The following is a 16,242-nucleotide window of genomic DNA, read 5'->3' as shown; positions in this document are numbered from 1 at the left end:
AGTACCAAGCACAGAGCAGGGGCCCCAGCTGCCCAGTTCTAAAGGCAGTACCAATCATGGGGTTATAGTTATTTGGGGAAAATGCCATTATTTTTAGGAGATACATGGAATCTCATGATATCTGCAATACCTTCAAAGAGATCAACAACAAAGAAAGGAACAAGGCAAGAAGAGAGAACATATACATAAGCTTCAATAATTTATAAACATATAGAAAAATGGAAACAGACACAAAGTGACAAAGAGGAGGTACAGACACAGACAGACATAAAACTCAGAAAAAAAACACAGGGCAAGGCTTTATGACATTGGATTCGGCAATGAGTTCCTGGATATGACACCAAAAACAAAGACATTAAAAGAAAAAATCTGTAAGTTGGGTTTCCCAAAATTAAAAGCTTCTGCACATCAAAGGATACTATCACAGAGTGAAAAGTCAACCCAAAAGAATGGGAGAAAATATCCGCAAATCATGTATTTGATAAAGAGACTGATATCCGGAATATACAAAAACAAAAACACAAAAAATCTCTGACTCAACAGCAACAACAAAAAAAAACCACAAAAACAATCCAATTTAAAAATGGGCATAGGATTTAAACAGACATTTCTCCAAAGACGACACACAAAAGGCTAACACGTATGTATGAAAAGATGTGCAACAACACTAGTTATTAGGGAAATGTAAATCAAACCCACAACGAGATACCACTTTCACTCCTATTAAAATGGCTATTAAAAAAAAAAGGAAAGAAAAAGAGAGTAAGTGTTGAAGAGGATGTAGAGAAATGGGGACCTTTGTGCATTGCTGGTGAGCGTGTAAAATGGTGCAGGCGCTATGAAAAAGAGTATGGCAATTTCTCAAAAAATTAAATATAAAATTACTATGTGATCAAGCAATTCCATTTCTGGATATACATATACCCACAAAGGATTGAAAGCAGGGATTCAAACTGGTATCTGTATACCATGTTCACCATCATTCACAACAGCCAAAAGGAAAAGCAACCGAAGTGTCCATCAATGGATGAATCATGGTACAAAATGTGGTACATCCATACAATGAAATATTATTCAGCCTTAAAAAGGAAAGAAATTCTGACACGTGTTACAACATAGATGAACCTTGAAGACATTATGCTAAGTAAAACAAACCAGCCACAAAAAGACAAATACTGCATGATTCCACTTATATAAGGCTCCTAGTAGAGTAGTCAAATTCATAGAGAAGAAAGTAGAACGGTGGTTGCCAATGGTGGAGGTGGAGGCAAGGGAGATGGGAAGTTAGTGTTTAATGGGTACAGTTTCAGTTTGGGAAGATGAAAAAGTTCTGGAGATGTGAACAGATTTAATGCCACAGAAGTGTCCACTTAAAAATGGTTAAAATGAGGGGTACCTGGGTGGCTCAGTCGGCTAAGTGTCCGACTCTTGGTTTTGGCTCAGGTCATGATCTCAGGGTCGTGAGATCGAGACCCATGTCGGGCTCTGCACTCAGCGTGGAGTCTGCTTGAGATTCTCTCTCCCTCTCCCTCTGTCCCTCCCCACCCTGCACTCTCTCTCCCCTCTCTAAAATAAATAAATAAATCTTTCTTTTAAAAAAATGGTTAAAATGATCAATTTTATGTTGCGTGTATTTTGCCACAATAAAAAAAAAAGCACATTCCAATTCCAGCTCAACTAGTTACGAGCTACGTGACCTTGGGCTAGTTTTTTTTTTTTTTTTTAGATTTTATTTATTTATTTGACAGAGATAGAAAGAGAGAGAACAAGTAGGCAGAGAGGCAGGGAGAGGGAGAAGCAGGCTCTCTGCTGAGCAGGGTGCCCAATGCGGAACTCGATCCCAGGACCCTGGGATCATGACCTGAGCTGAAGGCAGCTGCTTAACCAACTGAGCCACCCAGGCGCTTGGGCTAGTTTCTTAAGTCTCGATGTCTTCATGTCCTCATCTACACGACAGAGATGATAATGAGCCTTGCTCCACAAGCGTCGTCGTCATTAAATTACCTAACACATACGAAGTGCTTACAACAGTGTCCAGCACAAAATAAAGCCTCAGGAAATGATAGCTAGTATTGATTCCAAAATGTAGTGGGTTTTCCCCCCAGTTAATTAAAATAATGCTTTATGCTTGTATAACCCTTTAAAGGTTTTTCACAGCACTTTCAAATTTATTAGCACATTTAAATCCCATGATGACCTCTTCTAATAAGCAGAACAGTCATAAACCCTCTTTTTATGTATACATAAATACATATGGAATGTATTATTAAAATTGATTTCACCTGCTTCACTCTTCTAATGTGGTTGTTGGAAAACTTTAAATTACATGAGTTTCCTCTTGTATCTGCATGAGAGCCACTCTAGAACCTGTCTCCCGACAACTGAAGACAGTAGCATGTCTAAGTATTATAAACACACACAAAGCTAAAACCTACTCATTACTTCAGTGAACATGCCATTACCTTAGGAATCTCAAATTATATTCACATTCAAAAAGATAAATGTCTTTTCAAAGTTAAATCTGTGTCTCCCAAGATTGAAGATTTTTTAAGGCAAAATAACCCAGAAATGATCCTACAATAAAGCGTGTATGGGTCTCTAGTCTTTGTCACTGTATTTTTATTTACAAAAATATTTTTAGTGTCTACCCGCCTCACGACATCTGTCAGTCTGATCTCCCCATCCTTTTCTCCTACCTTCCCACCTAACAGGGTTGTTTAGCATGACCCCACTCCCTGGCCACTGCTGACTCAATCAGGGATAGAAATCTAATGTAAGCCACTCCAGTCTTGGGCAATTTGGATCCGAGATGGAAAGACAGGTTTTCCATACACCTGGAACTTGGCTGCAAAGCTGAGGGTTATGGGAAAACATCTTCTATCCACTGAGAAGCAGAAAAAGCAGTAAGAAAAATGAATAAAAGAGCTTTGAGGAGAAAAGCAGAGACTAACAGAAAGTACTCTCAGGATTCCTGCTGGCCTTCCAATTCCTGGAGTCAGTTCTTCCTAAAGCCTAGCTATGTTCTCGATCTTGGATTCAATGAGACATCCCTGTCTCTTCATCACATACGCCCCTCTCTCTGGTATATGCTAAATCAAATTGATTTTTGTTAATAACCAAAAGACTTCTAATTAATAAATCACTGTGGTCAGATTTAATAATATACATTAGTAATTGGCAAGAAGTAGAAACTATGAATTACTCAATTTATTGGTTACTCAGGCAAAAAATAAAAGAGGTATAAATACAAAAGACTGTAAATAGCTTTATGAGGTTAATAACTAAACCACATGCATAAAATCTGTTTCAGTGGTGCCTCTACTTTCTTCAGTCAATAACACTTTCTTAAAACTGGCTGGGGCGCCTGGGTGGCTCAGTCGTCAAGCGTCTGCCTTCGGCTCGGGTCATGATCCCAGGGTCCTGGGATCGAGCCCCGCATCGGGTTCCCTGCTCCGTGGGAAGCCTGCTTCTCCCTCTCCCACTCCCCCTGCCTGTGTTCCCTCTCTCGCTGTGTCTCTCTGTCAAATAAATAAAAAAGAAATCTAAAGGAAAAAAAAAGATTAAAAAAAAACTGGCTGGAACCAAGAGCTTCAATTATATACATGTGGCTACAACCTTCAAAAGCTTCTAAGTCTGTTCATTCAGCAAACACTGCCTGGATGCTCAGGACGTGCCGGGTTCTCTGAAAGATGCTGCCTCTGCCTTCAGGTTACATGTAGAAATAAAGTAGACAGACTATTTGGTGGAGGGGAAACACCAAGATCAAGGCCAGCCCTCGTGTAAGCTCATGGGTGGGGCATCCAACATACCCCAGGAGCAGTCAAGGAAGGCATCACCAAGGAAGTAACTGCAAAAGAAGTCAGTCTGGCAGACAAAGGGGAGGGCTTTTCAGACATGAGTAACAATGCATGCAAAAAAGCATGGCCATCACAGAGAGCCAGGCACATTCTGGGAAGCAGAGGTTAATCTACACTGGAGAATGGCAAACCAGAATACTAGAAAAGTATACTAAATGGCTTAAGTCTGGAGTTCAGTTTCTCAACTTGTTCTCAACAGAAAGGCATTGAATGGTCCCAAAACAGGGTTCTGATTTATTTTTCATACAATATTAGCCTGAAAAAATGATTAATTCCAACATCTATTAGTGAGGCTGGTTTGGATATCACTTTCACCAAGAAATCTTTGATCATGTAAGACCAGGTCTCTGGTCTCTGCCCCAAAAACACCCAATTATGAAACTGAGTAGTTGGTAGCAACACTGCCCAATTCCTTGTCTGCGCCTCCCTCCGCTCCGAGATTGCGGGCTCCTCGTTCATCACGGCATTCCCAGCCTGGTACCAAGCAGGGACGTGACAAAAATGTCCTGACTGAATGAATGCCATTGTCAGAGGACAAAACTAATTATTTCCCCCGTTCCTCCAGAAACACTTCGCACTCTCCCGCCCTCGAGGCAAGTTCTGCCCCAAAGCTTAAATTTTCATTAAAATATTTTTAAAATATGCTTATTTAATTCCAAGTGTGAAATAAAATTTCTTTCTGAAGCAGTGTGATTTCTTTGTCACTCAAGGACGAAAAGACGGGAAAGGCGGGGAATGAGCCCACCTCTCTTGGAAAGCTCCCTCTTGCAGTAAGCCAGCCAGCGCGTGCCAGTCTGCGATCAGGCCCGGCGGGCCCGGGGCCCCTACACGGGGGCCCAATCTCAAAGAGCACTGCTGCCACGGCCTCCTCGACAATCACCACTTCGGCTCAGAAGCATCTCCAGGGCCCAGATCATAAGCAACAGCAGACCAGGGAAAATGTCTCTTTCACCCATGCATCCCAGAAGAAAAACACTTGGTCGTGACCCAGTAAATCAAAGGTTCACAGAGCTGTGTTTGTAGCAGGACGAGTGCAGCTCCCGCACCCTGAAATGTCACTTATTTCTACGAAGGAAATCAGCCAGGCACACCGCCCCTGCCAAAAGCAACACGCTGATTGTTACAATAGAATTTCCCTTCCTCTCATCCCTCCATCCTCCAATTTTCTAAACTTCTTGGAACATTTCAAGAATAATCTTCGCTCTCATTTGCTTGATTTAGAGCTAAAATGAGGTGGGAAGCAACCGAGGTGGTTGGTAACTGTTGCCGCGTAGTATAGGCATCTACCACAGTGCTGTTTTAGTTAAACAAATGAGCTCAGATGTTCTGGCAGCAGGCAACTAACAAATCATCATTTGCTGTAAATAAAAGTAAAATGGTGCCGCAAAATCGGCCAATGTTTCCAAGACAATTACAATTAGAAACCGAATGTTGTTTCTGGAGGCAGATTTGGGGCACTGGGAGCATGGAAAAAGGGGGCAAAAGGGCAGCAAATATTTAGACCAATATAGATTCAATAAATGAGTATGACACAGAGAAATTCAAACTCATTGTACACATAACTCCACAACTCGAGGTCAATTTTTTAAATGTTGATAAGGGAGGTCAGGGATAAATAGTCAAAACTAGTCATCTCTTAATCAAACTTTTGCTAAATGAACTAAACTCTAGCTAAACCACCATATTGATCCAATGATCAGGTGTAGCACAGCCTGAAGGAATCCTTCTATGTGATAAACGTATCAGGCTCCTCCTCCTCAGGGCTTGGCCACTATTCCGGCAGCAACACAAACAAATGGGAGTCACAGGAGTCTCAGTTTTGCTGGTGACACCCCGATGAACAGTGAGACCCATGGGACTGGAGAGAATTTCCCAAGAATCACACGCACACACCTCAAGAAAATGTGACACTGGTCTAGGGACTCTTCCAGTTTTAAGAACCTTCACTGGACTTACCTAAAGATAATTCAGCAATGAAGTGGTTATTAAAATTTTCACAACTACAGGCAAGTTCTTAAACGTTACCACTGCCGTTTCTATTCCCTTCCTTCGATTTCAAGAAGAGAATCTCCCTGGGGAGAACTCTATCACCCTCAACCTCACACTGTCCACATGCTTCTATGAGAGCTTCCAATACAAAATTCCCCAATGAATACCAATAATACGGCTCAACGATTTCTGAGTTATGTCTCAAATAAACAATACAATCGATGCCACCTCTGTTGAATGTGCTAACATACAGCACAACCAAGTTAAATAACCAGGAAGCACAGGCAGCAAAGAAGAGTGGTAGGATAAAGCACAGCAGATGAGTGGAGACCCTCAATGTCACCTGAATTTCACCCTGCATTAAATGGGAAGCCACTGGGCCCAGAATCAGGAACATACAGAACACAACTCTTAGAGCAGCAGCAGGGTGGCCCAGGTATACAACAGTTAAATGTCTGACCCTGACTACAACCATCCTGAGATTTTTAGAACAAAAAAAAAATGAGTAAAACTAATGTTTCTAGTAATGCATATGATAAAGCCTAAACATATACTCACAACACTATAATTAACCACTGAGGCCAAGGGTTGGGCCAGCAAACTTAGATAAACCACTAACTTAACTGTTACTAAAGCAGAACACAGTCAAATTTAAATGTTTAATGTTTTAAAAGTCTAGCTGAATTCTACTAAAATTGGAATACTGGGAAGGAGTACCAACAGGAAGAATACAGAATGTCTCTGCATCCACTGGATTCATAGGCCACTTTCAATACTTCTATACCAAGTATACAACCTCTCAACTTAACTGTTCCCATCAATTAACAGACTCCTGCACACTGGCACATGAATTTCCAATCATGTGGCCTGTTAATGAAAATGATGTACCCCCCCTGGCATAATGGAAAGAGTACATATTTTGAAGCCATGTGTTTAAGTTCCAGCTTCCTCGTTTCCTATTGGTATAACCTAGCCAAGTTACTTAATTTGAGAGTCTCAGTTTCTCATCTGTGAAATGCAGGTAAGGATACCACCATCTCATAGGACAGGTGTAAGGAGTATATGGCAAGGTATGGAAAATGCTCAGCACACGGCTCAATAAATGTGAGTTCCTAACCCACCACAAAAATAAAACAAAACCGTATGTAGTAAACTATCAAATCTGCATATATTTATTCTTTAACACACCTTCCAAGTAATTTACCAGTCTTCCCCTGTCTTCCCCCCCAAAACACAGAGGGAAGGATAAAACAAAATTCAGTAACTTTTGAGGTAGTTTTACACTTTTTGTGTCAAACAACTATAGGTGATCTGGTTTGATTTTATTTATATTAAGGTTTTACTATAGAAGAACAACCCTAGTGGATTACCAAGGAAATCAAAAGTCCTTACTCACCTAACAAAACTTACCAATTTTAAGTAACTTTTAATAAATGGCAGAACAAAGACTTACATCTAGGTAATTTTTCTTTTTTATAAGAAAATGGTTTTTTGGGATACCTGGGTGGCTCAGTCAGTTAAGCTTCTGCCTTCAGCTCAGGTCATGATCTCAGGGTCCTGGGATTGAGTCCCAAATAAAGCTGCCTGCTCAGCAGGATATCTGCTTCTCCCTCTCCCTCTGCTCCTCCCCCTGCTTGTGCGCTCTCTCTCTCTCAAATAAATAAAAAAAAATTTTTTAAAGATTTATTTATTTATGTATTTGTCAGAGAGAGAGAGAGCGCACAAGCAGGGGGAGCAGCAGAAGGAGAGGGAGAAGCAGACTCCCCGCTGAGCAAGGAGCCCAATGCGGGACTCGATCCCAGGACCCTAGGATCATGACCTGAGCTGAAGGCAGATGCTTAACCAACTGAGCCACCCAGGCATCCCTAAAAAATCTTTTTTAAAAAAAAGTTTTATTATTGTAAAAATGAGCCATACTAAAGACACAAGGTAATACTACACAGCTATGAGAACTGCTAAATTAAAAAAAAAAAAGAGTGACAACATTAAATGCTGGCAAGGACACAGAGAAACTGGATCTCACACACATTACTGGTGGGAATGTAAAATGATATAGCCACCAGAGGGGCGCCTGGGTGGCTCAGTTGGTTAAGCATCTGCCTTCGGCTCAGGTCATGATCCCAGGGTCCTGAGATCAAGCCCCACATCGGGCTCCCTGCTCAGCGGGAAGCCTGCTTCTCCCTCTGCTCCCCGCACCCCCCTTGTGCTCTCTCTGTCCCTCTCTCTCTCAAATGAATAAATAAACTCTTTAAAAAAAAAAAAAAAAATGATATAGCCACCAGAAAACAGTTTGGCAGTTTTGTATAAAACCAAACATGCACTTAGTAACTACGCTTATCATGGTGAGAATTTTGTTATGTATACAATTATCATCTCACTAGGCTGTATACCTGGAACTAACATGTCAGCTATACTTCAACTAAAAATAAATTTCAAAAAAATTTAAAAAAAAAAGAAACTTCAACCTGCACTTACCATACAATCCAGTGACTGCACTGTTGACCATTTAGCTCAAAGAAATAAAAACTTATATTCACCTGAAAACCTGTACACAACTGTTCACAGCAGCTTTACTCATAATAGCCGAAAACTGGAAACGATCCAAACGTCCTTCAATGGGTCATCATTTAAACAAACTATACACAACATAGACTACTACTCAGCAATAAAAAGGAATGAACTACTGATATACACAACAACCTGAATGGATCTCAAGGACAGTAAGCTGAGTGAAAAGAGCCCATCTAGAAATGTTCACATATTGTATTATTCCATTTATATAACTTTCTTGAAATAACAAAATGACAGAGACTGAAAACTGATCAGTGGCTGCCAGGAGTTAGAGATGAGGGGGTGGGGGGCATATGAGACAAGAGAGCCTTGTTGGGATGAAATAGGTAAGCATCTTGATTGTGGTAGTGATTACACAAGTCTACACATGTGATAAGATTGTATAGAGCTATATATACACACACAAATGGGTGCATGTATAACTAACTGCTGAAATCCAACTAACTTTTGTGGACTGTACCCATGTCAGTTTCCTGGCTTTGATACTGAACTATAGTTATGGGACTTGTTACCACTGGGGGAGATGAGTGAAGGACATAAGGGACCTCCCTGTACATTTCTGGCAACCTCCTGTGAATCTGTAATTATATTAAAATAACAAATTTTTTAAAAAGTAAATCATAAAAATAAAGCTACACAAACCTATACAAGAGTTATATGAATAAACACATTTTTAAAATACAGACTTATACACAATTTTGGTTGAATAAATTACACTATATGAATGGTTTTTTAACTGGCTTTAACCACTTAAAATGCTGTGGCTCTTTTCCCCTTTCTATAAACATGATCATTTATAATGACTGTAATGTTATAGTGTGCAGATGCATCATTTTAATTTTTTTATCAACTCCTTACTCATGAACATTTAGGTTGTTAGCAATTTTCTTTCATACACTTTGCAATGAATGCCTTTACACATGTATCTTTCTACATATACTTCTGAACCTGTCCAATTATCTCAACATAAACTCCAGAAGTGCAATTGCTAGGTCAATGAACACTTCTGTTCTAATGAATATTGCAAATTACACTGCAGAAAAATTAAACCAATTACCATTTCCCCCAAAAGTGCATAACTGTGGCTTATAAGCCCACACATATTCCTGAATTTGCAAAATTACAAGCCCAGATCTTTTGACACCAAATCCTGTGATCTCAATACTCAGATAAGCATATACTGACAGAAAGCAAGCATAAACACCTATATGACAAACACAGAATTTCTTTTACCTCTAAAACGGCGTATTCAAAGGAATTCATAAAGGATGTGATGTCTAACTGGCAAATTATTATCACGCCACTGTAAATTCTGAGCAAATGCTCTTCAACACCACCAAAACTCTTTAATACAAAAATGGACTGCCTGGTACGTCCATTTTTGTATTAAACAACATGGGGGCCCATCAAAAATTACGTACAGAGAGTTTACAACTGCTTTGGACTTAAACTCCATGTCACGGTCCTCTGACAAAGAATTCTGGCCTTAACTTCAAAAATGGTACAGTGAAGGGGATAAAGAAATGTTCAGTTTTGATAGAAAAAGAAAAAAAATTAGCAAATATTAAGTAAAAAAATTGTGGCTGTTTTTTCATTATAGAAATAGATGATCGACTATATCAGCCACTTATGCAGAAAATGTCTCCAAATGTCTTCAGCCGCAATTCACGAGGTGACAGGAGAGACTAGAAACCACCTCATCCCGGCTGGTTAGATCTGCTCTCCACCACTACCTCGCCGAGACCCCGACATCCCTTCGTACATGGAAGAACAAAAAGGCCAGAGCTCGGTGTGAGAGCACACATCCCTTCATTCACCAACACAGTACCACTGTGAGATGGCGAGCAGTTTCCAAAACTGACCAATAAACAAGAAAGAACATTTGTTGGTAAGGAAAAAAAAGCTAATTTCATACGAAGCCTGTAATTCAAGAATTCAAGTTTCTGCAACCAAAATAAATATGTAAAAAGGGTCATCTAATAAACTAAATACCTATTCCTGTTAATTGTCACCCAGGAAAATATGGAAGTTATTTACAGTATTTTAGTCAGCTGGTGTAAGAGGTCAGCCAGGCTATGGCTGCCAAGCCAAACACTCACCACTGCTGTGAGCAGGAGCAGCACATTTAGGCTGATAACTGAACTGACCTGTGACTGGTATCATGGAGCCAATAGTACCAACCAGAAGGAATTGTTTGTGGCCCTTTAGCGGTTTCCACAATCCAACACTGGTTCCCCACCCACCTCTGGATTCTTCCATTTCTTTTCTACCAACCCATCTGTCTCATTCTTCATCTGTCCACACTTTGGATTTCTGAGTAACACAAGAGGTACCAAGGGATAATGCCAGGCCATGGTGCTGGCCCTCGGGGATTAAAGAAAGAAAGAGGTTGAATAACACATAATCTTAGAAAAGAGGCTTACCAATTGGTTGTAAAACAACATTGCAACCTAAATTACAGTCTTACCATACTCTCAAATACTGGGTTTCCACATAAAAGCAGATTTTTTTATTTGTTTAAAGATTTTATTTATTTATTTATTTGACACACAGAGAGAGAGAGAGATAGAGAGAGCGCACAACCGGGGGAGTGGGAGAGGGAGAAATAGGCTCCCCGCTGAGCAGGGAGCCTGACTCGGGGCTCAATCCCAGGACCCTGGGATCATGACCCAAGCCAAAGGCAGACGCCTAACCGACTGAGCCACCCAGGTGCCCCAAAAGTAGATTTTTTTTTTTTAAGTTCTTACACTACAGAGAAAAATATTTTAAAAACTAAAGATGTGACTAAGTATACACTTAGCAGGACTTCATTAATTTGAACTCCACTAATTGAGAATTTCAGCTATTTGTCTAAAATGGAGTTTAAACGGACTTTCACATTATATTTTAAAGAAAGTATTTCAACAAGGGAGGAGAAGGTTTAGAAAAAGTGTTTAACATCTAACAAAAGAAATGTGTTTAAAGGGCTGCCTGGCTGGCTCAGTCATCAGAGCAAGCTACTCTATCTCAGGGGGTTGTGAGTTCAAGCCCCACATTGGGCATAGAGCTTACTTTAAAAAAAAAAAAAAGAAAGACTTTCTATAATTTTTTTTTTAAGTGAAAAAGGGGGTGCCTGGGTGGCTCAGTCGGATGAGTGTCCAACTCTTGATTTCAGTCCTGGTCTTGATCTCAGAATCTTGAGTTCAAACCCCATGTTGGGCTCCACACTGGGCGTGGAGTCTACTTAAGGGGAAAAAAAAAAAAAGAAGAAGAGAAAGAAATGTGTTTAAGGACCCTGGCATATTAATTGTTGATGTGGAAATAAATTTGCTGATTAGATATAATTTGCAATTTGTACAGACCTATAAACTATTCAAAGTGCTCTCACCATGGTTATTTCACTTGACTGCTTTCCAAAAACCTGAGAAGCTGACTGAGGAAATAGGAGCATTCTCATTTTACAGGTGACAGGAACAGAGAAGCCAAGCAACTTGCCCAAGGTCACAATGTAAGAATAAACACATCTAATGTCTAATGCTCTTTCCATATGAATACTATTTAGCTTCTTTCTTTAAATTTTTTTTAAGATTTATTTATTTATTTGAGAGAGAGAGAGAGAGAGGGAGGGAGGGAGTGCAAGCGGGGGGGGAGGGGCAGAGCGAGAGGAAGGAAACAGCAGACTCCCAGATGAGCTCGACTCGGGGCTCATAACCATGAGATCATGACCTGAGCCAAGACCAAGAGTCAAATGCTTAACCAACTGAGCCACCCAGGCACCCCTTAGCTCCTTTTTTATTAAAGCAAACCCATATAACATCAATCTAAAACACTACCAAACTACTTGGAATTTCTATACATACCTAAAAGAAGTTATGCCATACATGGATTATCCACTATAAAAATTATATCTATGTTATGATTAAAATCATGTAAAGCCTATATGAATGATAAAGAACTAAAGAAAACAGAAAATTTTAAGCCTAATGAGGAAAGTGGCAGGATGACAGATGGACTTTTTTATGACTGTTATGGAATCATAAACTATAGGTTTGGTCAGAAAGCTAAATTTTTAAATTTATATATTCTCTAATTCACAGCTTTCAGCAATTTAAACTGGTTTTATTGTACTTACTTCAAGCACACCCATCTTCTATGTGAATCTCAATAACAACAGATGATAAACTCACAGTTCAAATCTTATTTAATGAAAAGCTGATGGACAGAAAGCTGTTGGGGGTAAATTATATGTAGATTTCTGAACACAGATTTGCTGAATGATCATACTACAATTATGAGGTTCAAAAAAGAAACACTGAAAATTCTGCCATAAAATGATTTCAAAATCGACAATAATGTCACTTTCAGCCCACAACACATACTCTGACAAAGATATAATGTTTTGTCAGTTTAAAACACAACCTGAGTAAATAAACAAGTAACCATTCAGCAAAGTATGGAAGCATTTCTGAAGCCTTTTTTTCCCCTTAGCAAAGAGAAAATTACAGAAATCATTCACAAAACTAACTAGAATCAGCCCATTCAGTGGTTAAACTGTGGGAATGTTAATGTTTTAAAAGGGCCTATTCATGGGAAAAAGTCAAAGCATAAAAACTGCATATAAATTTATTATAGCAATTTTTAATGCACCAAGCAGAACCAAAAAGGTGTTCATATTCATGTGATTCACGGACAATCCTATATGTTGTCATTCAACTGCCAAAATGAAAGGAACTATAACTATTAAAATGTCAAAGTTTCAGCAGCCACCATGCACCATAATATTGTCTTTATTTTCTCAAGAAAGTAACAGAAAAAAATGACTTCAAAACCCAGATTCCAACCAACACAGTGAGAAAAGGCAAGAAGGGAGTACCTGCAATAAAATGTACTTGCCCCTTACTTTAATGTTTTAAACAAGGCTAGTTACATAGCCCCCATTTAAACTGTTAGTTTGAAGGAGGAATCAACCTGGGCCAAACTCAAAGCATCTTCTAAAGGGATCTTGCATAGAAAGGTATAAATGAAAGAACAGGAAATAAAGGTTTTTGACTCAAGATGTAAAAACTGAACTTCTTTTGGGCCCTCAACTGGAGAAAATAAGATGCCAAAAAAAGTCTCAAATTATTTCTTCCCTTAGTCAAATGGTGAGGACGTGCAAATGTCTGATGGCAGAAACAGTTTAGGAGGTGGTCAGCAGTCCCCCCAAGCCCACCTCACTGGCAGAGCAGACACCTTCAACTTCAGGAGCGCTAATAAAACTGACAGCAAGGATGCCAAAGAGAATAAAAACACAGCAGCAGAGACAGGCATCAAAAATTCAAAGAAAAAAAAAAAAATTTACAATCACTTTATTGTTTCTGTCAGTTAAAAACTTGTGACCAAATTCAATAAAAGTCTCTTTTCCTGTTTCTCAGCTGAGGAAACAGATGAAGAACCTCTGAGAAAGGATCATTCTATAAACAGAGAGAAGATACACTCCACTCAAGGCAAGGTTAAAATACTGGACGGATTATCCATCTACTTGCGTGTCTTAAGTGTAAATAATGTAATCATTACCTTTACATTGTAATTAACAGCACTCAAACATAAAGTACCAGTTATTAGGACATACTGGGCTTTGAAAGTGCTTGGAAATGTGAACAGATAATCTGGTGATTCTTTACTCAAAGACTGTCATATAACTTGACGTGGCAGCTCTTTAACCATTATTTGAAGCTCAGTCTGTGATTATGCTTCCAAATGGAGATTGTGTAGCATGAAGGTCAACAGAATCCACCTCTGGAGCTACAGAAACTGGGTTTAAATCTGGTCAACATGAGCTGTGAGCTGTGTGATCTTGGACAACCCCCAAGTCTCTGTTTTCTCGCCTGCAGGCCCTACAGCACAGACCTGACAGGAGATCTACACAAGGACAGGCACCGAGGGCAATGAGCACAGCATCAGGCCACACAGTAAGTGCTCAGTTAACAACTGCTACATTAACAATCATGTTTGCATTAGCCAAGTCCCTTGGCTGAATATACATATTTTTTATAATGTAAGAGGGATCCCTGAAAAAAAAAAATATATCATATTGGTAACTGGAACCTAACAATGCTGTACAGAAATGGAGAATGGGGGCGCCTGGGTGGCAAAGTCGGTTAAGCGCCTGATTCTTGATTTTGGCTCAGGTTGTGATCTCAGGGTCGTGAGATCGGGCCCCACCTCAGACTCTGCACTCAATGAGGAGTCTGCTTGAGACATTCTCTCCCTCTACCTCTGCCCCCCAATGTGCACACACTCTCTCTCTCTCTCTCTCAAATAATCTTTAAAAAAATTTTTGGGGCGCCTGGGTGGCTCAGTTGGTTAAGCGACTGCCTTCGGCTCAGGTCATGATCCTGGAGTCCCGGATCGAGTCCCGCATCGGGCTCCCTGCTCGGCAGGGAGTCTGCTTCTCCCTCTGACCTTCCCCCCTCTCATGTGCTCTCTCTCTCTCACTCTCTCAAATAAATGAATAAATAAAATCTTTAAAAAAAAAAAAATTGGGGGGGGCGCCTGGGTGGCTCAGTTGGTTGGGCGACTGCCTTCAGCTCAGGTCATGATCCTGGAGCCCCGGGATCGAGTCCCGCATCGGGCTCCCTGCTCAGCGGGGGGTCTGCTTCTTTCTCCCTCTGATCCTCTTCCCTCTCGTGCTCTCTGTCTCTCATTCTCTCTCTCTCAAATAAATAAATTTTAAAAAAATCTTTAAAAAATAAAGAAAATTTCTGTTAAAAAAAAGAAATGGATAACGTTTAAAGGAATGTGTAAGTACAACAAACTGAAATTTTAAAAACATGATAGGATGTAATATGTGCATACTATGGACATTATTCAGCCTTTAAAGGAAATTGAGGGGCACCTGGGTAGCTCAGTCAGTTGGGCATCTGCCTTCGGCTCAGGTCATGATCCCGGCCGGGGTCCTGGGATCGAGCCGCACATCGGGCTCGCTCCCTGCTCAGTGGGGAGTCTGCTTTTCCCTCTGCCTCTCCAACCCACCCCTCCTCCCGCTTGTGCTCTCTCTCGCTCACTCTCTCTCAAAATCTTTAAGAAAAAAGGAAAATGACACGTGCTACTGCATGGATGAACCTTGAAATTATGCTAAGTGAAAGAAGCCAGACACAACATGCCAAATATTATATGGTTCCATTTATATGAGGTACCTAGAATAGACAAATTCATCGAGACAGAAAGTAGAACAGAGGTTACCAGGGGCTGGTGAAAGGAGGAGTGGGGAGTTATTATTTAATGGGTACAGAGTTTCTGTCTGAGATGATGAAAAAGTTCTGGACATGGACACTGATGATGACCATACAACACTGGGAATGTACTTAACGCCACTGAATCACACACTTAAAAACGGCTACCACAGCAAATTCTATGTTATGTAAATTTTCCCATAATAAAACAAACTATGTGAGTAAAATCTTTCCATATTATAGGAGAGTTAGTAAATTATAACAGACTCAACTCAATTCTCAAATACCAACATGAAAACATGCTCATCTCCAAACTATCATGCAACATAAAAAAATCTCTAACATGGCCAAAAGTGCCTACATAATTTGTTTCCTTGCTCACTGTTCTGCCTTTTGCCATTCCTCTAACAAGCAGGACTTATTCCTGCTGCAGGTCCATATTCATACTTGCTGTTCCCTCTACCTGCAATACTCTTTCCCCAGAATTTGCATGGCTCAGTCCCTGATTTTGCTCATGTCTCTGCTTAAATGCTGCTTCCCTGCAGACCCTCTATCTAAAGAAATCTAAAGAAATCTCCTGCTTCTATTTGCTCCCATTCTGGTCACTCTTCATGACCTTGCTCTGCTTTATT

At 40.1% G+C, this 16,242-nt stretch overlaps 1 protein-coding gene across 2 annotated transcripts in view; it reads right to left on the bottom strand.

Moving 5' to 3' along the window:
- DYM (dymeclin) overlaps window positions 1-16,242 on the bottom strand; it is a 340,668-nt gene that overhangs the window by 290,869 nt on the left and 33,557 nt on the right. The gene's annotated exons all lie outside the window — the stretch shown is intronic.

The sequence above is a fragment of the Halichoerus grypus genome, chromosome 13 (assembly GCF_964656455.1).
Source record: "Halichoerus grypus chromosome 13, mHalGry1.hap1.1, whole genome shotgun sequence".
NCBI lineage: Eukaryota > Metazoa > Chordata > Mammalia > Carnivora > Phocidae > Halichoerus > Halichoerus grypus.
Note: the sequence above shows the minus strand (reverse complement) of the source record. Positions and strands in the feature narration are given on the sequence as shown.